Genomic DNA, 19,932 nt, shown 5'->3' with positions numbered 1-19,932 from the left:
AAATATAGCTATACAAAAGGCGAAGGAGATGTGTTCTGGTACAAAAGACGAACCAGTTCAGTTCAGTTCAGTCAGGTTCCCTGAGGGAAATTAGATTTCAAGTGGTCTGGTCATCTCGTGCTGTCAATGGCAGCTAACGAGGGAATCACCATTTAAAACGCACAGAGTTGGGTGAAAACGAGAGCTGCAAACTCAACCCAATGTGAGCTCCAACCACAAAACTAACAAGACAATACATTGACCTCAGTTGATACCAACAAGATCTGTCTGTTCTTTCTTTGTCATGAAATAAACCAAAAAGCTTACAGCACCTGGTATTCCCAGGCGGTCTCCCATCCAAGTACTAACCAGGCCCGACCCTGCTTTGCTTCCGAGATCAGACGAGATCGGGCGTTCTCAGGGTAGTATGGCCGTAAGCTAGCAAAATTTGTGAAATATAGCTATACAAAAGGCGAAAGAGATCTGTTCTGGTACAAAAGATGAACCAGTTCAGTAAGGTTCCCTGAGTGAAATTAGGTTTCAAGTGGTCTGGTCATCTCGTGCTGTCAATGGCAGCTAACGAGGTAATCACCATTTAAAACGCACAGAGTTGGGTGAAAACGAGAGCTGCAAACTCAACCCGATGTGAGCTCCAACCACAAAACTAACAAGACAGTACATCGACCTCAGTTGATACCAACAAGATCTGTCTGTTCTTTCTTTTTAATGAAATAAACCAAAAAGCTTACAGCACCTGGTATTCCCAGGCGGTCTCCCGTCCAAGTACTAACCAGGCCCGACCATGCTTAGCTTCCGAGATCAGACGAGATCGGGCGTTCTCAGGGTAGTATGGCCGTAAGCTGGCAAAATTTGTGAAATATAGCTATACAAAAGGCGAAGGAGATCTGTTCTGGTACAAAAGACGAACCAGTTCAGTTCAGTTCAGTCAGGTTCCCTGAGGGAAGTTAGGTTTCAAGTGATCTGGTCATCTCGTGCTGTCAATGGCAGCTAACGAGGTAATCACCATTTAAAACGCACAGAGTTGGGTGAAAACGAGAGCTGCAAACTCAACCCAATGTGAGCTCCAACCACAAAACTAACAAGACAGTACATTGACCAGGGTTGATACCAACAAGATCTGTCTGTTCTTTCTTTGTCATGAAATAAACCAAAAAGCTTACAGCACCTGGTATTCCCAGGCGGTCTCCCATCCAAGTACTAACCAGGCCCGACCCTGCTTAGCTTCCGAGATCAGACAAGATCCGGCGTTCTCAGGGTAGTATGGCCGTAAGCTGGCAAAATTTGTGAAATATAGCTATACAAAAGGCGAAGGAGATGTGTTCTGGTACAAAAGACGAACCAGTTCAGTTCAGTTCAGTCAGGTTCCCTGAGGGAAATTAGATTTCAAGTGGTCTGGTCATCTTGTGCTGTCAATGGCAGCTAACGAGGTAATCACCATTTAAAACGCACAGAGTTGGGTGAAAACGAGAGCTGCAAACTCAACCCAATGTGAGCTCCAACCACAAAACTAACAAGACAGTACATTGACCTCAGTTGATACCAACAAGATCTGTCTGTTCTTTCTTTGTCATGAAATAAACCAAAAAGCTTACAGCACCTGGTATTCCCAGGCGGTCTCCCATCCAAGTACTAACCAGGCCCGACCCTGCTTAGCTTCCGAGATCAGACGAGATCGGGCGTTCTCAGGGTAGTATGGCCGTAAGCTGGCAAAGCTTGTGAAATATCGCTATACAAAAGGTGAAGGAGATCTGATCGGGCGTTCTCAGGGTAGTATGGCCGTAAGCTGGCAAAATTTGTGAAATATAGCTATACAAAAGGCGAAGGAGATCTGTTCTGGTACAAAAGACGAACCAGTTCAGTTCAGTCAGGTTCCCTGAGTGAAATTAGGTTTCAAGTGGTCTGGTCATCTCGTGCTGTCAATGGCAGCTAACGAGGTAATCACCATTTAAAACGCACAGAGTTGGGTGAAAACGAGAGCTGCAAACTCAACCCGATGTGAGCTCCAACCACAAAACTAACAAGACAATACATTGACCTCAGTTGATACCAACAAGATCTGTCTGTTCTTTCTTTGTCATGAAATAAACCAAAAAGCTTACAGCACCTGGTATTCCCAGGCGGTCTCCCATCCACGTACTAACCAGGCCCGACCCTGCTTAGCTTCCGAGATTAGACGAGATCGGGCATTCTCAGGGTAGTATGGCCGTAAGCTGGCAAAGCTTGTGAAATATCGCTATACAAAAGGCGAAGGAGATCTGATCGGGCGTTCTCAGGGTAGTATGGCCGTAAGCTGGCAAAACTTGTGAAATATAGCTATACAAAGGGGAATGAGATCTGTTCTGGTACAAAAGACGAACCAGTTCACTTCAGTTCAGTTCAGTAAGGTTCCCTGAGGGAAATTAGGTTTCAAGTGGTCTGGTCATCTCGTGCTGTCAATGGCAGCTAACGAGGTAATCACCATTTAAAACGCACAGAGTTGGGTGAAAACGATAGCTGCAAACTCAACCCAATGTGAGCTCCAACCACAAAACTAACAAGACAATACATTGACCTCAGTTGATACCAACAAGATCTGCCTGTTCTTTCTTTGTCATGAAATAAACCAAAAAGCTTACAGCACCTGGTATTCCCAGGCGGTCTCCCATCCAAGTACTAACCAGGCCCGACCCTTCTTAGCTTCCGAGATCAGACGAGATCGGGCGTTCTCAGGGTAGTATGGCCGTAAGCTGGCAAAATTTGTGAAATATAGCTATACAAAAGGCGAAGGAGATCTGTTCTGGTACAAAAGACGAACCAGTTCAGTTCAGTTCAGTCAGGTTCCCTGAGGGAAGTTAGGTTTCAAGTGGTCTGGTCATCTCGTGCTGTCAATGGCAGCTAACGAGGTAATCACCATTTAAAACGCACAGAGTTGGGTGAAACGAGAGCTGCAAACTCAACCCAATGTGAGCTCCAACCACAAAACTAACAAGACAGTACATTGACCAGGGTTGATACCAACAAGATCTGTCTGTTCTTTCTTTGTCATGAAATAAACCAAAAAGCTTACAGCACCTGGTATTCCCAGGCGGTCTCCCATCCAAGTACTAACCAGGCCCGACCCTGCTTAGCTTCCGAGATGAGACAAGATCGGGCGTTCTCAGGGTAGTATGGCCGTAAGCTGGCAAAACTTGTGAAATATAGCTATACAAAAGGCGAAGGAGATCTGTTCTGGTACAAAAGATGAACCAGTTCAGTAAGGTTCCCTGAGTGAAATTAGGTTTCAAGTGGTCTGGTCATCTCGTGCTGTCAATGGCAGCTAACGAGGTAATCACCATTTAAAACGCACAGAGTTGGGTGAAAACGAGAGCTGCAAACTCAACCCAATGTGAGCTCCAACCACAAAACTAACAAGACAATACATTGACCTCAGTTGATACCAACAAGATCTGTCTGTTCTTTCTTTGTCATGAAATAAACCAAAAAGCTTACAGCACCTGGTATTCCCAGGCGGTCTCCCATCCAAGTACTAACCAGGCCCGACCATGCTTAGTTTCCGAGATCAGACGAGATCGGGCGTTCTCAGGGTAGTATGGCCGTAAGCTGGCAAAACTTGTGAAATATAGCTATACAAAAGGCGAAGGAGATCTGTTCTGGTACAAAAGACGAACCAGTTCAGTTCAGTTCAGTCAGGTTCCCTGAGGGAAGTTAGGTTTCAAGTGATCTGGTCATCTCGTGCTGTCAATGGCAGCTAACGAGGTAATCACCATTTAAAACGCACAGAGTTGGGTGAAAACGAGAGCTGCAAACTCAACCTAATGTGAGCTCCAACCACAAAACTAACAAGACAGTACATTGACCAGGGTTGATACCAACAAGATCTGTCTGTTCTTTCTTTGTCATGAAATAAACCAAAAAGCTTACAGCACCTGGTATTCCCAGGCGGTCTCCAATCCAAGTACTAACCAGGCCCGACCCTGCTTAGCTTCCGAGATAGACGAGATCGGGCGTTCTCAGGGTAGTATGGCCGTAAGCTGGCAAAGGTTGTGAAATATAGCTATACAAAAGGCGAAGGAGATCTGTTCTGGTACAAAAGATGAACCAGTTCAGTAAGGTTCCCTGAGTGAAATTAGGTTTCAAGTGGTCTGGTAATCTTGTGCTGTCAATGGCAGCTAACGAGGTAATCACCATTTAAAACGCACAGAGTTGGGTGAAAACGAGAGCTGCAAACTCAACCCGATGTGAGCTCCAACCACAAAACTAACAAGACAGTACATCGACCTCAGTTGATACCAACAAGATCTGTCTGTTCTTTCTTTTTAATGAAATAAACCAAAAAGCTTACAGCACCTGGTATTCCCAGGCGGTCTCCCATCCAAGTACTAACCAGGCCCGACCCTGCTTAGATTCCGAGATCAGACGAGATCGGGCGTTCTCAGGGTAGTATGGCCGTAAGCTGGCAAAGCTTGTGAAATATCGCTATACAAAAGGCGAAGGAGATCTGATCGGGCGTTCTCAGGGTAGTATGGCCGTAAGCTGGCAAAATTTGTGAAATATAGCTATACAAAAGGAGAAGGAGATCTGTTCTGGTACAAAAGACGAACCAGTTCAGTTCAGTTCAGTCAGGTTCCCTGAGGAAAGTTAGGTTTCAAGTGGTCTGGTCATCTCGTGCTGTCAATGGCAGCTAACGAGGTAATCACCATCTAAAACGCACAGAGTTGGGTGACAACGAGAGCTGCAAACTCAACCAAATGTGAGCTCCAACCACAAAACTAACAAGACAGTACATTGACCTCAGTTGATACCAACAAGATCTGTCTGTTCTTTCTTTGTCATGAAATAAACCAAAAAGCTTACAGCACCTGGTATTCCCAGGCGGTCTCCCATCCAAGTACTAACCAGGCCTGACCCTGCTTAGCTTCCGAGATCAGACGAGATCAGGCGTTCTCAGGGTAGTATGGCCGTAAGCTGGCAAAACTTGTGAAATATAGCTATACAAAAGGCGAAGGAGATCTGTTCTGGTACAAAAGATGAACCAGTTCAGTAAGGTTCCCTGAGTGAAATTAGGTTTCAAGTGGTCTGGTCATCTCGTGCTGTCAATGGCAGCTAACGAGGTAATCACCATTTAAAACGCACAGAGTTGGGTGAAAACGAGAGCTGCAAACTCAACCCGATGTGAGCTCCAACCACAAAACTAACAAGACAGTACATCGACCTCAGTTGATACCAACAAGATCTGTCTGTTCTTTCTTTTTAATGAAATAAACCAAAAAGCTTACAGCACCTGGTATTCCCAGGCGGTCTCCCATCCAAGTACTAACCAGGGCCGACCCTGCTTAGCTTCCGAGATCAGACGAGATCGGGCGTTCTCAGGGTAGTATGGCCGTAAGCTGGCAAAATTTGTGAAATATAGCTATACAAAAGGCGAAGGAGATCTGTTCTGGTACAAAAGACGAACCAGTTCAGTTCAGTTCAGTCAGGTTCCCTGAGGGAAGTTAGGTTTCAAGTGGTCTGGTCATCTCGTGCTGTCAATGGCAGCTAACGAGGTAATCACCATCTAAAACGCACAGAGTTGGGTGAAAACGAGAGCTGCAAACTCAACCAAATGTGAGCTCCAACCACAAAACTAACAAGACAGTACATTGACCTCAGTTGATACCAACAAGATCTGTCTGTTCTTTCTTTGTCATGAAATAAACCAAAAAGCTTACAGCACCTGGTATTCCCAGGCGGTCTCCCATCCAAGTACTAACCAGGCCCGACCCTGCTTAGCTTCCGAGATCAGACGAGATCGGGCGTTCTCAGGGTAGTATGGCCGTAAGCTGGCAAAGCTTGTGAAATATCGCTATACAAAAGGTGAAGGAGATCTGATCGGGCGTTCTCAGGGTAGTATGGCCGTAAGCTGGCAAAATTTGTGAAATATAGCTATACAAAAGGCGAAGGAGATCTGTTCTGGTACAAAAGACGAACCAGTTCAGTTCAGTCAGGTTCCCTGAGTGAAATTAGGTTTCAAGTGGTCTGGTCATCTCGTGCTGTCAATGGCAGCTAACGAGGTAATCACCATTTAAAACGCACAGAGTTGGGTGAAAACGAGAGCTGCAAACTCAACCCGATGTGAGCTCCAACCACAAAACTAACAAGACAATACATTGACCTCAGTTGATACCAACAAGATCTGTCTGTTCTTTCTTTGTCATGAAATAAACCAAAAAGCTTACAGCACCTGGTATTCCCAGGCGGTCTCCCATCCACGTACTAACCAGGCCCGACCCTGCTTAGCTTCCGAGATCAGACGAGATCGGGCGTTCTCAGGGTAGTATGGCCGTAAGCTGGCAAAGCTTGTGAAATATCGCTATACAAAAGGCGAAGGAGATCTGATCGGGCGTTCTCAGGGTAGTATGGCCGTAAGCTGGCAAAACTTGTGAAATATAGCTATACAAAGGGGAATGAGATCTGTTCTGGTACAAAAGACGAACCAGTTCACTTCAGTTCAGTTCAGTAAGGTTCCCTGAGGGAAATTAGGTTTCAAGTGGTCTGGTCATCTCGTGCTGTCAATGGCAGCTAACGAGGTAATCACCATTTAAAACGCACAGAGTTGGGTGAAAACGATAGCTGCAAACTCAACCCAATGTGAGCTCCAACCCCAAAACTAACAAGACAATACATTGACCTCAGTTGATACCAACAAGATCTGCCTGTTCTTTCTTTGTCATGAAATAAACCAAAAAGCTTACAGCACCTGGTATTCCCAGGCGGTCTCCCATCCAAGTACTAACCAGGCCCGACCCTTCTTAGCTTCCGAGATCAGACGAGATCGGGCGTTCTCAGGGTAGTATGGCCGTAAGCTGGCAAAATTTGTGAAATATAGCTATACAAAAGGCGAAGGAGATCTGTTCTGGTACAAAAGACGAACCAGTTCAGTTCAGTTCAGTCAGGTTCCCTGAGGGAAGTTAGGTTTCAAGTGGTCTGGTCATCTCGTGCTGTCAATGGCAGCTAACGAGGTAATCACCATTTAAAACGCACAGAGTTGGGTGAAACGAGAGCTGCAAACTCAACCCAATGTGAGCTCCAACCACAAAACTAACAAGACAGTACATTGACCAGGGTTGATACCAACAAGATCTGTCTGTTCTTTCTTTGTCATGAAATAAACCAAAAAGCTTACAGCACCTGGTATTCCCAGGCGGTCTCCCATCCAAGTACTAACCAGGCCCGACCCTGCTTAGCTTCCGAGATCAGACAAGATCGGGCGTTCTCAGGGTAGTATGGCCGTAAGCTGGCAAAACTTGTGAAATATAGCTATACAAAAGGCGAAGGAGATCTGTTCTGGTACAAAAGATGAACCAGTTCAGTAAGGTTCCCTGAGTGAAATTAGGTTTCAAGTGGTCTGGTCATCTCGTGCTGTCAATGGCAGCTAACGAGGTAATCACCATTTAAAACGCACAGAGTTGGGTGAAAACGAGAGCTGCAAACTCAACCCGATGTGAGCTCCAACCACAAAACTAACAAGACAGTACATCGACCTCAGTTGATACCAACAAGATCTGTCTGTTCTTTCTTTTTAATGAAATAAACCAAAAAGCTTACAGCACCTGGTATTCCCAGGCGGTCTCCCATCCAAGTACTAACCAGGGCCGACCCTGCTTAGCTTCCGAGATCAGACGAGATCGGGCGTTCTCAGGGTAGTATGGCCGTAAGCTGGCAAAATTTGTGAAATATAGCTATACAAAAGGCGAAGGAGATCTGTTCTGGTACAAAAGACGAACCAGTTCAGTTCAGTTCAGTCAGGTTCCCTGAGGGAAGTTAGGTTTCAAGTGGTCTGGTCATCTCGTGCTGTCAATGGCAGCTAACGAGGTAATCACCATCTAAAACGCACAGAGTTGGGTGAAAACGAGAGCTGCAAACTCAACCAAATGTGAGCTCCAACCACAAAACTAACAAGACAGTACATTGACCTCAGTTGATACCAACAAGATCTGTCTGTTCTTTCTTTTTAATGAAATAAACCAAAAAGCTTACAGCACCTGGTATTCCCAGGCGGTCTCCCATCCAAGTACTAACCAGGCCCGACCCTGCTTAGCTTCCGAGATCAGACGAGATCGGGCGTTCTCAGGGTAGTATGGCCGTAAGCTGGCAAAGCTTGTGAAATATCGCTATACAAAAGGCGAAGGAGATCTGATCGGGCGTTCTCAGGGTAGTATGGCCGTAAGCTGGCAAAATTTGTGAAATATAGCTATACAAAAGGCGAAGGAGATCTGTTCTGGTACAAAAGACGAACCAGTTCAGTTCAGTTCAGTCAGGTTCCCTGAGGGAAGTTAGGTTTCAAGTGGTCTGGTCATCTCGTGCTGTCAATGGCAGCTAACGAGGTAATCACCATTTAAAACGCACAGAGTTGGGTGAAAACGATAGCTGCAAACTCAACCCAATGTGAGCTCCAACCACAAAACTAACAAGACAATACATTGACCTCAGTTGATACCAACAAGATCTGCCTGTTCTTTCTTTGTCATGAAATAAACCAAAAAGCTTACAGCACCTGGTATTCCCAGGCGGTCTCCCATCCAAGTACTAACCAGGCCCGACCCTTCTTAGCTTCCGAGATCAGACGAGATCGGGCGTTCTCAGGGTAGTATGGCCGTAAGCTGGCAAAATTTGTGAAATATAGCTATACAAAAGGCGAAGGAGATCTGTTCTGGTACAAAAGACGAACCAGTTCAGTTCAGTTCAGTCAGGTTCCCTGAGGGAAGTTAGGTTTCAAGTGGTCTGGTCATCTCGTGCTGTCAATGGCAGCTAACGAGGTAATCACCATTTAAAACGCACAGAGTTGGGTGAAACGAGAGCTGCAAACTCAACCCAATGTGAGCTCCAACCACAAAACTAACAAGACAGTACATTGACCAGGGTTGATACCAACAAGATCTGTCTGTTCTTTCTTTGTCATGAAATAAACCAAAAAGCTTACAGCACCTGGTATTCCCAGGCGGTCTCCCATCCAAGTACTAACCAGGCCCGACCCTGCTTAGCTTCCGAGATCAGACAAGATCGGGCGTTCTCAGGGTAGTATGGCCGTAAGCTGGCAAAACTTGTGAAATATAGCTATACAAAAGGCGAAGGAGATCTGTTCTGGTACAAAAGATGAACCAGTTCAGTAAGGTTCCCTGAGTGAAATTAGGTTTCAAGTGGTCTGGTCATCTCGTGCTGTCAATGGCAGCTAACGAGGTAATCACCATTTAAAACGCACAGAGTTGGGTGAAAACGAGAGCTGCAAACTCAACCCAATGTGAGCTCCAACCACAAAACTAACAAGACAATACATTGACCTCAGTTGATACCAACAAGATCTGTCTGTTCTTTCTTTGTCATGAAATAAACCAAAAAGCTTACAGCACCTGGTATTCCCAGGCGGTCTCCCATCCAAGTACTAACCAGGCCCGACCATGCTTAGCTTCCGAGATCAGACGAGATCGGGCGTTCTCAGGGTAGTATGGCCGTAAGCTGGCAAAACCTGTGAAATATAGCTATACAAAAGGCGAAGGAGATCTGTTCTGGTACAAAAGACGAACCAGTTCAGTTCAGTCAGGTTCCCTGAGGGAAGTTAGGTTTCAAGTGATCTGGTCATCTCGTGCTGTCAATGGCAGCTAACGAGGTAATCACCATTTAAAACGCACAGAGTTGGGTGAAAACGAGAGCTGCAAACTCAACCTAATGTGAGCTCCAACCACAAAACTAACAAGACAGTACATTGACCAGGGTTGATACCAACAAGATCTGTCTGTTCTTTCTTTGTCATGAAATAAACCAAAAAGCTTACAGCACCTGGTATTCCCAGGCGGTCTCCAATCCAAGTACTAACCAGGCCCTACCCTGCTTAGCTTCCGAGATAGACGAGATCGGGCGTTCTCAGGGTAGTATGGCCGTAAGCTGGCAAAGGTTGTGAAATATAGCTATACAAAAGGCGAAGGAGATCTGTTCTGGTACAAAAGATGAACCAGTTCAGTAAGGTTCCCTGAGTGAAATTAGGTTTCAAGTGGTCTGGTCATCTCGTGCTGTCAATGGCAGCTAACGAGGTAATCACCATTTAAAACGCACAGAGTTGGGTGAAAACGAGAGCTGCAAACTCAACCCGATGTGAGCTCCAACCACAAAACTAACAAGACAGTACATCGACCTCAGTTGATACCAACAAGATCTGTCTGTTCTTTCTTTTTAATGAAATAAACCAAAAAGCTTACAGCACCTGGTATTCCCAGGCGGTCTCCCATCCAAGTACTAACCAGGCCCGACCCTGCTTAGCTTCCGAGATCAGACGAGATCGGGCGTTCTCAGGGTAGTATGGCCGTAAGCTGGCAAAGCTTGTGAAATATCGCTATACAAAAGGCGAAGGAGATCTGATCGGGCGTTCTCAGGGTAGTATGGCCGTAAGCTGGCAAAATTTGTGAAATATAGCTATACAAAAGGCGAAGGAGATCTGTTCTGGTACAAAAGACGAACCAGTTCAGTTCAGTTCAGTCAGGTTCCCTGAGGAAAGTTAGGTTTCAAGTGGTCTGGTCATCTCGTGCTGTCAATGGCAGCTAACGAGGTAATCACCATCTAAAACGCACAGAGTTGGGTGACAACGAGAGCTGCAAACTCAACCAAATGTGAGCTCCAACCACAAAACTAACAAGACAGTACATTGACCTCAGTTGATACCAACAAGATCTGTCTGTTCTTTCTTTGTCATGAAATAAACCAAAAAGCTTACAGCACCTGGTATTCCCAGGCGGTCTCCCATCCAAGTACTAACCAGGCCTGACCCTGCTTAGCTTCCGAGATCAGACGAGATCAGGCGTTCTCAGGGTAGTATGGCCGTAAGCTGGCAAAACTTGTGAAATATAGCTATACAAAAGGCGAAGGAGATCTGTTCTGGTACAAAAGATGAACCAGTTCAGTAAGGTTCCCTGAGTGAAATTAGGTTTCAAGTGGTCTGGTCATCTCGTGCTGTCAATGGCAGCTAACGAGGTAATCACCATTTAAAACGCACAGAGTTGGGTGAAAACGAGAGCTGCAAACTCAACCCGATGTGAGCTCCAACCACAAAACTAACAAGACAGTACATCGACCTCAGTTGATACCAACAAGATCTGTCTGTTCTTTCTTTTTAATGAAATAAACCAAAAAGCTTACAGCACCTGGTATTCCCAGGCGGTCTCCCATCCAAGTACTAACCAGGGCCGACCCTGCTTAGCTTCCGAGATCAGACGAGATCGGGCGTTCTCAGGGTAGTATGGCCGTAAGCTGGCAAAATTTGTGAAATATAGCTATACAAAAGGCGAAGGAGATCTGTTCTGGTACAAAAGACGAACCAGTTCAGTTCAGTTCAGTCAGGTTCCCTGAGGGAAGTTAGGTTTCAAGTGGTCTGGTCATCTCGTGCTGTCAATGGCAGCTAACGAGGTAATCACCATCTAAAACGCACAGAGTTGGGTGAAAACGAGAGCTGCAAACTCAACCAAATGTGAGCTCCAACCACAAAACTAACAAGACAGTACATTGACCTCAGTTGATACCAACAAGATCTGTCTGTTCTTTCTTTTTAATGAAATAAACCAAAAAGCTTACAGCACCTGGTATTCCCAGGCGGTCTCCCATCCAAGTACTAACCAGGCCCGACCCTGCTTAGCTTCCGAGATCAGACGAGATCGGGCGTTCTCAGGGTAGTATGGCCGTAAGCTGGCAAAGCTTGTGAAATATCGCTATACAAAAGGCGAAGGAGATCTGATCGGGCGTTCTCAGGGTAGTATGGCCGTAAGCTGGCAAAATTTGTGAAATATAGCTATACAAAAGGCGAAGGAGATCTGTTCTGGTACAAAAGACGAACCAGTTCAGTTCAGTTCAGTCAGGTTCCCTGAGGGAAGTTAGGTTTCAAGTGGTCTGGTCATCTCGTGCTGTCAATGGCAGCTAACGAGGTAATCACCATTTAAAACGCACAGAGTTGGGTGAAAACGATAGCTGCAAACTCAACCCAATGTGAGCTCCAACCACAAAACTAACAAGACAATACATTGACCTCAGTTGATACCAACAAGATCTGCCTGTTCTTTCTTTGTCATGAAATAAACCAAAAAGCTTACAGCACCTGGTATTCCCAGGCGGTCTCCCATCCAAGTACTAACCAGGCCCGACCCTTCTTAGCTTCCGAGATCAGACGAGATCGGGCGTTCTCAGGGTAGTATGGCCGTAAGCTGGCAAAATTTGTGAAATATAGCTATACAAAAGGCGAAGGAGATCTGTTCTGGTACAAAAGACGAACCAGTTCAGTTCAGTTCAGTCAGGTTCCCTGAGGGAAGTTAGGTTTCAAGTGGTCTGGTCATCTCGTGCTGTCAATGGCAGCTAACGAGGTAATCACCATTTAAAACGCACAGAGTTGGGTGAAACGAGAGCTGCAAACTCAACCCAATGTGAGCTCCAACCACAAAACTAACAAGACAGTACATTGACCAGGGTTGATACCAACAAGATCTGTCTGTTCTTTCTTTGTCATGAAATAAACCAAAAAGCTTACAGCACCTGGTATTCCCAGGCGGTCTCCCATCCAAGTACTAACCAGGCCCGACCCTGCTTAGCTTCCGAGATCAGACAAGATCGGGCGTTCTCAGGGTAGTATGGCCGTAAGCTGGCAAAACTTGTGAAATATAGCTATACAAAAGGCGAAGGAGATCTGTTCTGGTACAAAAGATGAACCAGTTCAGTAAGGTTCCCTGAGTGAAATTAGGTTTCAAGTGGTCTGGTCATCTCGTGCTGTCAATGGCAGCTAACGAGGTAATCACCATTTAAAACGCACAGAGTTGGGTGAAAACGAGAGCTGCAAACTCAACCCAATGTGAGCTCCAACCACAAAACTAACAAGACAATACATTGACCTCAGTTGATACCAACAAGATCTGTCTGTTCTTTCTTTGTCATGAAATAAACCAAAAAGCTTACAGCACCTGGTATTCCCAGGCGGTCTCCCATCCAAGTACTAACCAGGCCCGACCATGCTTAGCTTCCGAGATCAGACGAGATCGGGCGTTCTCAGGGTAGTATGGCCGTAAGCTGGCAAAACTTGTGAAATATAGCTATACAAAAGGCGAAGGAGATCTGTTCTGGTACAAAAGACGAACCAGTCCAGTTCAGTTCAGTCAGGTTCCCTGAGGGAAGTTAGGTTTCAAGTGATCTGGTCATCTCGTGCTGTCAATGGCAGCTAACGAGGTAATCACCATTTAAAACGCACAGAGTTGGGTGAAAACGAGAGCTGCAAACTCAACCTAATGTGAGCTCCAACCACAAAACTAACAAGACAGTACATTGACCAGGGTTGATACCAACAAGATCTGTCTGTTCTTTCTTTGTCATGAAATAAACCAAAAAGCTTACAGCACCTGGTATTCCCAGGCGGTCTCCAATCCAAGTACTAACCAGGCCCGACCCTGCTTAGCTTCCGAGATAGACGAGATCGGGCGTTCTCAGGGTAGTATGGCCGTAAGCTGGCAAAGGTTGTGAAATATAGCTATACAAAAGGCGAAGGAGATCTGTTCTGGTACAAAAGATGAACCAGTTCAGTAAGGTTCCCTGAGTGAAATTAGGTTTCAAGTGGTCTGGTCATCTCGTGCTGTCAATGGCAGCTAACGAGGTAATCACCATTTAAAACGCACAGAGTTGGGTGAAAACGAGAGCTGCAAACTCAACCCGATGTGAGCTCCAACCACAAAACTAACAAGACAGTACATCGACCTCAGTTGATACCAACAAGATCTGTCTGTTCTTTCTTTTTAATGAAATAAACCAAAAAGCTTACAGCACCTGGTATTCCCAGGCGGTCTCCCATCCAAGTACTAACCAGGCCCGACCCTGCTTAGCTTCCGAGATCAGACGAGATCGGGCGTTCTCAGGGTAGTATGGCCGTAAGCTGGCAAAGCTTGTGAAATATCGCTATACAAAAGGCGAAGGAGATCTGATCGGGCGTTCTCAGGGTAGTATGGCCGTAAGCTGGCAAAATTTGTGAAATATAGCTATACAAAAGGCGAAGGAGATCTGTTCTGGTACAAAAGACGAACCAGTTCAGTTCAGTTCAGTCAGGTTCCCTGAGGAAAGTTAGGTTTCAAGTGGTCTGGTCATCTCGTGCTGTCAATGGCAGCTAACGAGGTAATCACCATCTAAAACGCACAGAGTTGGGTGACAACGAGAGCTGCAAACTCAACCAAATGTGAGCTCCAACCACAAAACTAACAAGACAGTACATTGACCTCAGTTGATACCAACAAGATCTGTCTGTTCTTTCTTTGTCATGAAATAAACCAAAAAGCTTACAGCACCTGGTATTCCCAGGCGGTCTCCCATCCAAGTACTAACCAGGCCTGACCCTGCTTAGCTTCCGAGATCAGACGAGATCAGGCGTTCTCAGGGTAGTATGGCCGTAAGCTGGCAAAACTTGTGAAATATAGCTATACAAAAGGCGAAGGAGATCTGTTCTGGTACAAAAGATGAACCAGTTCAGTAAGGTTCCCTGAGTGAAATTAGGTTTCAAGTGGTCTGGTCATCTCGTGCTGTCAATGGCAGCTAACGAGGTAATCACCATTTAAAACGCACAGAGTTGGGTGAAAACGAGAGCTGCAAACTCAACCCGATGTGAGCTCCAACCACAAAACTAACAAGACAGTACATCGACCTCAGTTGATACCAACAAGATCTGTCTGTTCTTTCTTTTTAATGAAATAAACCAAAAAGCTTACAGCACCTGGTATTCCCAGGCGGTCTCCCATCCAAGTACTAACCAGGGCCGACCCTGCTTAGCTTCCGAGATCAGACGAGATCGGGCGTTCTCAGGGTAGTATGGCCGTAAGCTGGCAAAATTTGTGAAATATAGCTATACAAAAGGCGAAGGAGATCTGTTCTGGTACAAAAGACGAACCAGTTCAGTTCAGTTCAGTCAGGTTCCCTGAGGGAAGTTAGGTTTCAAGTGGTCTGGTCATCTCGTGCTGTCAATGGCAGCTAACGAGGTAATCACCATCTAAAACGCACAGAGTTGGGTGAAAACGAGAGCTGCAAACTCAACCAAATGTGAGCTCCAACCACAAAACTAACAAGACAGTACATTGACCTCAGTTGATACCAACAAGATCTGTCTGTTCTTTCTTTGTCATGAAATAAACCAAAAAGCTTACAGCACCTGGTATTCCCAGGCGGTCTCCCATCCAAGTACTAACCAGGCCCGACCCTGCTTAGCTTCCGAGATCAGACGAGATCGGGCGTTCTCAGGGTAGTATGGCCGTAAACTGGCAAAATTTGTGAAATATAGCTATACAAAAGGCGAAGGAGATCTGTTCTGGTACAAAAGATGAACCAGTTCAGTAAGGTTCCCTGAGTGAAATTAGGTTTCAAGTGGTCTGGTCATCTCGTGCTGTCAATGGCAGCTAACGAGGTAATCACCATTTAAAACGCACAGAGTTGGGTGAAAACGAGAGCTGCAAACTCAACCCGATGTGAGCTCCAACCACAAAACTAACAAGACAGTACATTGACCTCAGTTGATACCAACAAGATCTGTCTGTTCTTTCTTTGTCATGAAATAAACCAAAAAGCTTACAGCACCTGGTATTCCCAGGCGGTCTCCCATCCAAGTACTAACCAGGCCCGACCCTGCTTAGCTTCCGAGATCAGACGAGATCGGGCGTTCTCAGGGTAGTATGGCCGTAAACTGGCAAAATTTGTGAAATATAGCTATACAAAAGGCGAAGGAGATGTGTTCTGGTACAAAAGACGAACCAGTTCAGTTCAGTTCAGTAAGGTTCCCTGAGTGAAATTAGGTTTCAAGTGGTCTGGTCATCTCGTGCTGTCAATGGCAGCTAACGAGGTAATCACCATTTAAAACGCACAGAGTTGGGTGAAAACGAGAGCTGCAAACTCAACCTAATGTGAGCTCCAACCACAAAACTAACAAGACAGTACATTGACCAGGGTTGATACCAACAAGATCTGTCTGTTCTTTCTTTGTCATGAAATAAACCAAAAAGCTTACAGCACCTGGTATTCCCAGGCGGTCTCCAATCCAAGTACTAACCAGGCCCGACCCTGCTTAGCTTCCGAGATCAGACGAGATCAGGCGTTCTCAGGGTAGTATGGCCGTAAGCTGGCAAAGGTTGTGAAATATAGCTATACAAAAGGCGAAGGAGATCTGTTCTGGTACAAAAGATGAACCAGTTCAGTAAGGTTCCCTGAGTGAAATTAGGTTTCAAGTGGTCTGGTCATCTCGTGCTGTCAATGGCAGCTAACGAGGTAATCACCATTTAAAACGCACAGAGTTGGGTGAAAACGAGAGCTGCAAACTCAACCCGATGTGAGCTCCAACCACAAAACTAACAAGACAGTACATCGACCTCAGTTGATACCAACAAGATCTGTCTGTTCTTTCTTTTTAATGAAATAAACCAAAAAGCTTACAGCACCTGGTATTCCCAGGCGGTCTCCCATCCAAGTACTAACCAGGCCCGACCCTGCTTAGCTTCCGAGATCAGACGAGATCGGGCGTTCTCAGGGTAGTATGGCCGTAAGCTGGCAAAGCTTGTGAAATATCGCTATACAAAAGGCGAAGGAGATCTGATCGGGCGTTCTCAGGGTAGTATGGCCGTAAGCTGGCAAAATTTGTGAAATATAGCTATACAAAAGGCGAAGGAGATCTGTTCTGGTACAAAAGACGAACCAGTTCAGTTCAGTTCAGTCAGGTTCCCTGAGGGAAGTTAGGTTTCAAGTGGTCTGGTCATCTCGTGCTGTCAATGGCAGCTAACGAGGTAATCACCATTTAAAACGCACAGAGTTGGGTGAAAACGATAGCTGCAAACTCAACCCAATGTGAGCTCCAACCACAAAACTAACAAGACAATACATTGACCTCAGTTGATACCAACAAGATCTGCCTGTTCTTTCTTTGTCATGAAATAAACCAAAAAGCTTACAGCACCTGGTATTCCCAGGCGGTCTCCCATCCAAGTACTAACCAGGCCCGACCCTTCTTAGCTTCCGAGATCAGACGAGATCGGGCGTTCTCAGGGTAGTATGGCCGTAAGCTGGCAAAATTTGTGAAATATAGCTATACAAAAGGCGAAGGAGATCTGTTCTGGTACAAAAGACGAACCAGTTCAGTTCAGTTCAGTCAGGTTCCCTGAGGGAAGTTAGGTTTCAAGTGGTCTGGTCATCTCGTGCTGTCAATGGCAGCTAACGAGGTAATCACCATTTAAAACGCACAGAGTTGGGTGAAACGAGAGCTGCAAACTCAACCCAATGTGAGCTCCAACCACAAAACTAACAAGACAGTACATTGACCAGGGTTGATACCAACAAGATCTGTCTGTTCTTTCTTTGTCATGAAATAAACCAAAAAGCTTACAGCACCTGGTATTCCCAGGCGGTCTCCCATCCAAGTACTAACCAGGCCCGACCCTGCTTAGCTTCCGAGATCAGACAAGATCGGGCGTTCTCAGGGTAGTATGGCCGTAAGCTGGCAAAACTTGTGAAATATAGCTATACAAAAGGCGAAGGAGATCTGTTCTGGTACAAAAGATGAACCAGTTCAGTAAGGTTCCCTGAGTGAAATTAGGTTTCAAGTGGTCTGGTCATCTCGTGCTGTCAATGGCAGCTAACGAGGTAATCACCATTTAAAACGCACAGAGTTGGGTGAAAACGAGAGCTGCAAACTCAACCCAATGTGAGCTCCAACCACAAAACTAACAAGACAATACATTGACCTCAGTTGATACCAACAAGATCTGTCTGTTCTTTCTTTGTCATGAAATAAACCAAAAAGCTTACAGCACCTGGTATTCCCAGGCGGTCTCCCATCCAAGTACTAACCAGGCCCGACCATGCTTAGCTTCCGAGATCAGACGAGATCGGGCGTTCTCAGGGTAGTATGGCCGTAAGCTGGCAAAACTTGTGAAATATAGCTATACAAAAGGCGAAGGAGATCTGTTCTGGTACAAAAGACGAACCAGTCCAGTTCAGTTCAGTCAGGTTCCCTGAGGGAAGTTAGGTTTCAAGTGATCTGGTCATCTCGTGCTGTCAATGGCAGCTAACGAGGTAATCACCATTTAAAACGCACAGAGTTGGGTGAAAACGAGAGCTGCAAACTCAACCTAATGTGAGCTCCAACCACAAAACTAACAAGACAGTACATTGACCAGGGTTGATACCAACAAGATCTGTCTGTTCTTTCTTTGTCATGAAATAAACCAAAAAGCTTACAGCACCTGGTATTCCCAGGCGGTCTCCAATCCAAGTACTAACCAGGCCCGACCCTGCTTAGCTTCCGAGATAGACGAGATCGGGCGTTCTCAGGGTAGTATGGCCGTAAGCTGGCAAAGGTTGTGAAATATAGCTATACAAAAGGCGAAGGAGATCTGTTCTGGTACAAAAGATGAACCAGTTCAGTAAGGTTCCCTGAGTGAAATTAGGTTTCAAGTGGTCTGGTCATCTCGTGCTGTCAATGGCAGCTAACGAGGTAATCACCATTTAAAACGCACAGAGTTGGGTGAAAACGAGAGCTGCAAACTCAACCCGATGTGAGCTCCAACCACAAAACTAACAAGACAGTACATCGACCTCAGTTGATACCAACAAGATCTGTCTGTTCTTTCTTTTTAATGAAATAAACCAAAAAGCTTACAGCACCTGGTATTCCCAGGCGGTCTCCCATCCAAGTACTAACCAGGCCCGACCCTGCTTAGCTTCCGAGATCAGACGAGATCGGGCGTTCTCAGGGTAGTATGGCCGTAAGCTGGCAAAGCTTGTGAAATATCGCTATACAAAAGGCGAAGGAGATCTGATCGGGCGTTCTCAGGGTAGTATGGCCGTAAGCTGGCAAAATTTGTGAAATATAGCTATACAAAAGGCGAAGGAGATCTGTTCTGGTACAAAAGACGAACCAGTTCAGTTCAGTTCAGTCAGGTTCCCTGAGGGAAGTTAGGTTTCAAGTGGTCTGGTCATCTCGTGCTGTCAATGGCAGCTAACGAGGTAATCACCATTTAAAACGCACAGAGTTGGGTGAAAACGAGAGCTGCAAACTCAACCCGATGTGAGCTCCAACCACAAAACTAACAAGACAGTACATTGACCTCAGTTGATACCAACAAGATCTGTCTGTTCTTTCTTTGTCATGAAATAAACCAAAAAGCTTACAGCACCTGGTATTCCCAGGCGGTCTCCCATCCAAGTACTAACCAGGCCCGACCCTGCTTAGCTTCCGAGATCAGACGAGATCGGGCGTTCTCAGGGTAGTATGGCCGTAAACTGGCAAAATTTGTGAAATATAGCTATACAAAAGGCGAAGGAGATGTGTTCTGGTACAAAAGACGAACCAGTTCAGTTCAGTTCAGTAAGGTTCCCTGAGTGAAATTAGGTTTCAAGTGGTCTGGTCATCTCGTGCTGTCAATGGCAGCTAACGAGGTAATCACCATTTAAAACGCACAGAGTTGGGTGAAAACGAGAGCTGCAAACTCAACCTAATGTGAGCTCCAACCACAAAACTAACAAGACAGTACATTGACCAGGGTTGATACCAACAAGATCTGTCTGTTCTTTCTTTGTCATGAAATAAACCAAAAAGCTTACAGCACCTGGTATTCCCAGGCGGTCTCCAATCCAAGTACTAACCAGGCCCGACCCTGCTTAGCTTCTGAGATCAGACGAGATCAGGCGTTCTCAGGGTAGTATGGCCGTAAGCTGGCAAAGGTTGTGAAATATAGCTATACAAAAGGCGAAGGAGATCTGTTCTGGTACAAAAGATGAACCAGTTCAGTAAGGTTCCCTGAGTGAAATTAGGTTTCAAGTGGTCTGGTCATCTCGTGCTGTCAATGGCAGCTAACGAGGTAATCACCATTTAAAACGCACAGAGTTGGGTGAAAACGAGAGCTGCAAACTCAACCCGATGTGAGCTCCAACCACAAA

At 45.7% G+C, this 19,932-nt stretch overlaps 40 non-coding genes and 4 pseudogenes across 40 annotated transcripts; all 44 read right to left on the bottom strand.

Moving 5' to 3' along the window:
• Positions 1-299: 299 nt before the first annotated feature.
• On the bottom strand, positions 300-418 carry LOC130924742 (5S ribosomal RNA). The gene has a single exon (XR_009065041.1). It is a non-coding gene; the product is annotated as a 5S ribosomal RNA (ribosomal RNA).
• Positions 419-721: 303 nt separating this feature from the next.
• LOC130925264 (5S ribosomal RNA) lies at positions 722-840 on the bottom strand. Its single transcript, XR_009065549.1, has one exon. It is a non-coding gene; the product is annotated as a 5S ribosomal RNA (ribosomal RNA).
• Positions 841-1,153: 313 nt separating this feature from the next.
• On the bottom strand, positions 1,154-1,272 carry LOC130925403 (5S ribosomal RNA). The gene has a single exon (XR_009065684.1). It is a non-coding gene; the product is annotated as a 5S ribosomal RNA (ribosomal RNA).
• A 313-nt stretch (positions 1,273-1,585) lies between these two features.
• On the bottom strand, positions 1,586-1,704 carry LOC130925964 (5S ribosomal RNA). The gene has a single exon (XR_009065991.1). It is a non-coding gene; the product is annotated as a 5S ribosomal RNA (ribosomal RNA).
• Positions 1,705-2,092: 388 nt separating this feature from the next.
• Positions 2,093-2,211, bottom strand: LOC130925508 (5S ribosomal RNA). The gene has a single exon (XR_009065783.1). It is a non-coding gene; the product is annotated as a 5S ribosomal RNA (ribosomal RNA).
• Positions 2,212-2,608: 397 nt separating this feature from the next.
• LOC130924969 (5S ribosomal RNA) lies at positions 2,609-2,727 on the bottom strand. The gene has a single exon (XR_009065263.1). It is a non-coding gene; the product is annotated as a 5S ribosomal RNA (ribosomal RNA).
• A 312-nt stretch (positions 2,728-3,039) lies between these two features.
• On the bottom strand, positions 3,040-3,158 carry LOC130925516 (5S ribosomal RNA). The gene has a single exon (XR_009065791.1). It is a non-coding gene; the product is annotated as a 5S ribosomal RNA (ribosomal RNA).
• Positions 3,159-3,461: 303 nt separating this feature from the next.
• On the bottom strand, positions 3,462-3,580 carry LOC130925351 (5S ribosomal RNA). The gene has a single exon (XR_009065632.1). It is a non-coding gene; the product is annotated as a 5S ribosomal RNA (ribosomal RNA).
• Positions 3,581-3,893: 313 nt separating this feature from the next.
• Positions 3,894-4,011, bottom strand: LOC130925563 (uncharacterized; annotated as a pseudogene).
• A 303-nt stretch (positions 4,012-4,314) lies between these two features.
• Positions 4,315-4,433, bottom strand: LOC130925136 (5S ribosomal RNA). The gene has a single exon (XR_009065424.1). It is a non-coding gene; the product is annotated as a 5S ribosomal RNA (ribosomal RNA).
• A 393-nt stretch (positions 4,434-4,826) lies between these two features.
• On the bottom strand, positions 4,827-4,945 carry LOC130924616 (5S ribosomal RNA). The gene has a single exon (XR_009064918.1). It is a non-coding gene; the product is annotated as a 5S ribosomal RNA (ribosomal RNA).
• Positions 4,946-5,248: 303 nt separating this feature from the next.
• On the bottom strand, positions 5,249-5,367 carry LOC130925018 (5S ribosomal RNA). The gene has a single exon (XR_009065310.1). It is a non-coding gene; the product is annotated as a 5S ribosomal RNA (ribosomal RNA).
• Positions 5,368-5,680: 313 nt separating this feature from the next.
• Positions 5,681-5,799, bottom strand: LOC130925952 (5S ribosomal RNA). The gene has a single exon (XR_009065980.1). It is a non-coding gene; the product is annotated as a 5S ribosomal RNA (ribosomal RNA).
• Positions 5,800-6,187: 388 nt separating this feature from the next.
• On the bottom strand, positions 6,188-6,306 carry LOC130924847 (5S ribosomal RNA). Its single transcript, XR_009065146.1, has one exon. It is a non-coding gene; the product is annotated as a 5S ribosomal RNA (ribosomal RNA).
• A 397-nt stretch (positions 6,307-6,703) lies between these two features.
• On the bottom strand, positions 6,704-6,822 carry LOC130924967 (5S ribosomal RNA). Its single transcript, XR_009065261.1, has one exon. It is a non-coding gene; the product is annotated as a 5S ribosomal RNA (ribosomal RNA).
• A 312-nt stretch (positions 6,823-7,134) lies between these two features.
• Positions 7,135-7,253, bottom strand: LOC130924928 (5S ribosomal RNA). Its single transcript, XR_009065224.1, has one exon. It is a non-coding gene; the product is annotated as a 5S ribosomal RNA (ribosomal RNA).
• A 303-nt stretch (positions 7,254-7,556) lies between these two features.
• LOC130925017 (5S ribosomal RNA) lies at positions 7,557-7,675 on the bottom strand. The gene has a single exon (XR_009065309.1). It is a non-coding gene; the product is annotated as a 5S ribosomal RNA (ribosomal RNA).
• A 313-nt stretch (positions 7,676-7,988) lies between these two features.
• On the bottom strand, positions 7,989-8,107 carry LOC130925940 (5S ribosomal RNA). The gene has a single exon (XR_009065969.1). It is a non-coding gene; the product is annotated as a 5S ribosomal RNA (ribosomal RNA).
• Positions 8,108-8,500: 393 nt separating this feature from the next.
• Positions 8,501-8,619, bottom strand: LOC130924966 (5S ribosomal RNA). Its single transcript, XR_009065260.1, has one exon. It is a non-coding gene; the product is annotated as a 5S ribosomal RNA (ribosomal RNA).
• Positions 8,620-8,931: 312 nt separating this feature from the next.
• LOC130924927 (5S ribosomal RNA) lies at positions 8,932-9,050 on the bottom strand. The gene has a single exon (XR_009065223.1). It is a non-coding gene; the product is annotated as a 5S ribosomal RNA (ribosomal RNA).
• A 303-nt stretch (positions 9,051-9,353) lies between these two features.
• LOC130924855 (5S ribosomal RNA) lies at positions 9,354-9,472 on the bottom strand. The gene has a single exon (XR_009065154.1). It is a non-coding gene; the product is annotated as a 5S ribosomal RNA (ribosomal RNA).
• Positions 9,473-9,780: 308 nt separating this feature from the next.
• LOC130925539 (uncharacterized) lies at positions 9,781-9,898 on the bottom strand (annotated as a pseudogene).
• Positions 9,899-10,201: 303 nt separating this feature from the next.
• LOC130925928 (5S ribosomal RNA) lies at positions 10,202-10,320 on the bottom strand. Its single transcript, XR_009065958.1, has one exon. It is a non-coding gene; the product is annotated as a 5S ribosomal RNA (ribosomal RNA).
• A 393-nt stretch (positions 10,321-10,713) lies between these two features.
• Positions 10,714-10,832, bottom strand: LOC130924615 (5S ribosomal RNA). The gene has a single exon (XR_009064917.1). It is a non-coding gene; the product is annotated as a 5S ribosomal RNA (ribosomal RNA).
• Positions 10,833-11,135: 303 nt separating this feature from the next.
• LOC130925016 (5S ribosomal RNA) lies at positions 11,136-11,254 on the bottom strand. The gene has a single exon (XR_009065308.1). It is a non-coding gene; the product is annotated as a 5S ribosomal RNA (ribosomal RNA).
• Positions 11,255-11,567: 313 nt separating this feature from the next.
• Positions 11,568-11,686, bottom strand: LOC130925916 (5S ribosomal RNA). Its single transcript, XR_009065946.1, has one exon. It is a non-coding gene; the product is annotated as a 5S ribosomal RNA (ribosomal RNA).
• Positions 11,687-12,079: 393 nt separating this feature from the next.
• Positions 12,080-12,198, bottom strand: LOC130924965 (5S ribosomal RNA). The gene has a single exon (XR_009065259.1). It is a non-coding gene; the product is annotated as a 5S ribosomal RNA (ribosomal RNA).
• Positions 12,199-12,510: 312 nt separating this feature from the next.
• Positions 12,511-12,629, bottom strand: LOC130924926 (5S ribosomal RNA). Its single transcript, XR_009065222.1, has one exon. It is a non-coding gene; the product is annotated as a 5S ribosomal RNA (ribosomal RNA).
• Positions 12,630-12,932: 303 nt separating this feature from the next.
• LOC130924854 (5S ribosomal RNA) lies at positions 12,933-13,051 on the bottom strand. The gene has a single exon (XR_009065153.1). It is a non-coding gene; the product is annotated as a 5S ribosomal RNA (ribosomal RNA).
• A 313-nt stretch (positions 13,052-13,364) lies between these two features.
• On the bottom strand, positions 13,365-13,482 carry LOC130925562 (uncharacterized; annotated as a pseudogene).
• A 303-nt stretch (positions 13,483-13,785) lies between these two features.
• Positions 13,786-13,904, bottom strand: LOC130925905 (5S ribosomal RNA). The gene has a single exon (XR_009065935.1). It is a non-coding gene; the product is annotated as a 5S ribosomal RNA (ribosomal RNA).
• Positions 13,905-14,297: 393 nt separating this feature from the next.
• Positions 14,298-14,416, bottom strand: LOC130924614 (5S ribosomal RNA). Its single transcript, XR_009064916.1, has one exon. It is a non-coding gene; the product is annotated as a 5S ribosomal RNA (ribosomal RNA).
• Positions 14,417-14,719: 303 nt separating this feature from the next.
• On the bottom strand, positions 14,720-14,838 carry LOC130925014 (5S ribosomal RNA). The gene has a single exon (XR_009065306.1). It is a non-coding gene; the product is annotated as a 5S ribosomal RNA (ribosomal RNA).
• A 313-nt stretch (positions 14,839-15,151) lies between these two features.
• Positions 15,152-15,270, bottom strand: LOC130924631 (5S ribosomal RNA). Its single transcript, XR_009064933.1, has one exon. It is a non-coding gene; the product is annotated as a 5S ribosomal RNA (ribosomal RNA).
• A 303-nt stretch (positions 15,271-15,573) lies between these two features.
• Positions 15,574-15,692, bottom strand: LOC130924630 (5S ribosomal RNA). The gene has a single exon (XR_009064932.1). It is a non-coding gene; the product is annotated as a 5S ribosomal RNA (ribosomal RNA).
• Positions 15,693-16,005: 313 nt separating this feature from the next.
• Positions 16,006-16,124, bottom strand: LOC130925375 (5S ribosomal RNA). The gene has a single exon (XR_009065655.1). It is a non-coding gene; the product is annotated as a 5S ribosomal RNA (ribosomal RNA).
• Positions 16,125-16,427: 303 nt separating this feature from the next.
• LOC130925894 (5S ribosomal RNA) lies at positions 16,428-16,546 on the bottom strand. Its single transcript, XR_009065924.1, has one exon. It is a non-coding gene; the product is annotated as a 5S ribosomal RNA (ribosomal RNA).
• Positions 16,547-16,939: 393 nt separating this feature from the next.
• LOC130924963 (5S ribosomal RNA) lies at positions 16,940-17,058 on the bottom strand. The gene has a single exon (XR_009065258.1). It is a non-coding gene; the product is annotated as a 5S ribosomal RNA (ribosomal RNA).
• A 312-nt stretch (positions 17,059-17,370) lies between these two features.
• On the bottom strand, positions 17,371-17,489 carry LOC130924925 (5S ribosomal RNA). Its single transcript, XR_009065221.1, has one exon. It is a non-coding gene; the product is annotated as a 5S ribosomal RNA (ribosomal RNA).
• Positions 17,490-17,792: 303 nt separating this feature from the next.
• On the bottom strand, positions 17,793-17,911 carry LOC130924853 (5S ribosomal RNA). Its single transcript, XR_009065151.1, has one exon. It is a non-coding gene; the product is annotated as a 5S ribosomal RNA (ribosomal RNA).
• Positions 17,912-18,224: 313 nt separating this feature from the next.
• LOC130925561 (uncharacterized) lies at positions 18,225-18,342 on the bottom strand (annotated as a pseudogene).
• A 303-nt stretch (positions 18,343-18,645) lies between these two features.
• On the bottom strand, positions 18,646-18,764 carry LOC130925882 (5S ribosomal RNA). The gene has a single exon (XR_009065913.1). It is a non-coding gene; the product is annotated as a 5S ribosomal RNA (ribosomal RNA).
• A 393-nt stretch (positions 18,765-19,157) lies between these two features.
• Positions 19,158-19,276, bottom strand: LOC130924629 (5S ribosomal RNA). Its single transcript, XR_009064931.1, has one exon. It is a non-coding gene; the product is annotated as a 5S ribosomal RNA (ribosomal RNA).
• A 313-nt stretch (positions 19,277-19,589) lies between these two features.
• Positions 19,590-19,708, bottom strand: LOC130925253 (5S ribosomal RNA). The gene has a single exon (XR_009065539.1). It is a non-coding gene; the product is annotated as a 5S ribosomal RNA (ribosomal RNA).
• Between the last annotated feature and the right edge of the window lie 224 nt (positions 19,709-19,932).

The sequence above is a fragment of the Corythoichthys intestinalis genome, chromosome 11 (assembly GCF_030265065.1).
Source record: "Corythoichthys intestinalis isolate RoL2023-P3 chromosome 11, ASM3026506v1, whole genome shotgun sequence".
NCBI lineage: Eukaryota > Metazoa > Chordata > Actinopteri > Syngnathiformes > Syngnathidae > Corythoichthys > Corythoichthys intestinalis.
The sequence above is the reverse complement of the archived record's forward strand: the minus strand, read 5'-3'. Positions and strand labels throughout refer to the sequence as shown.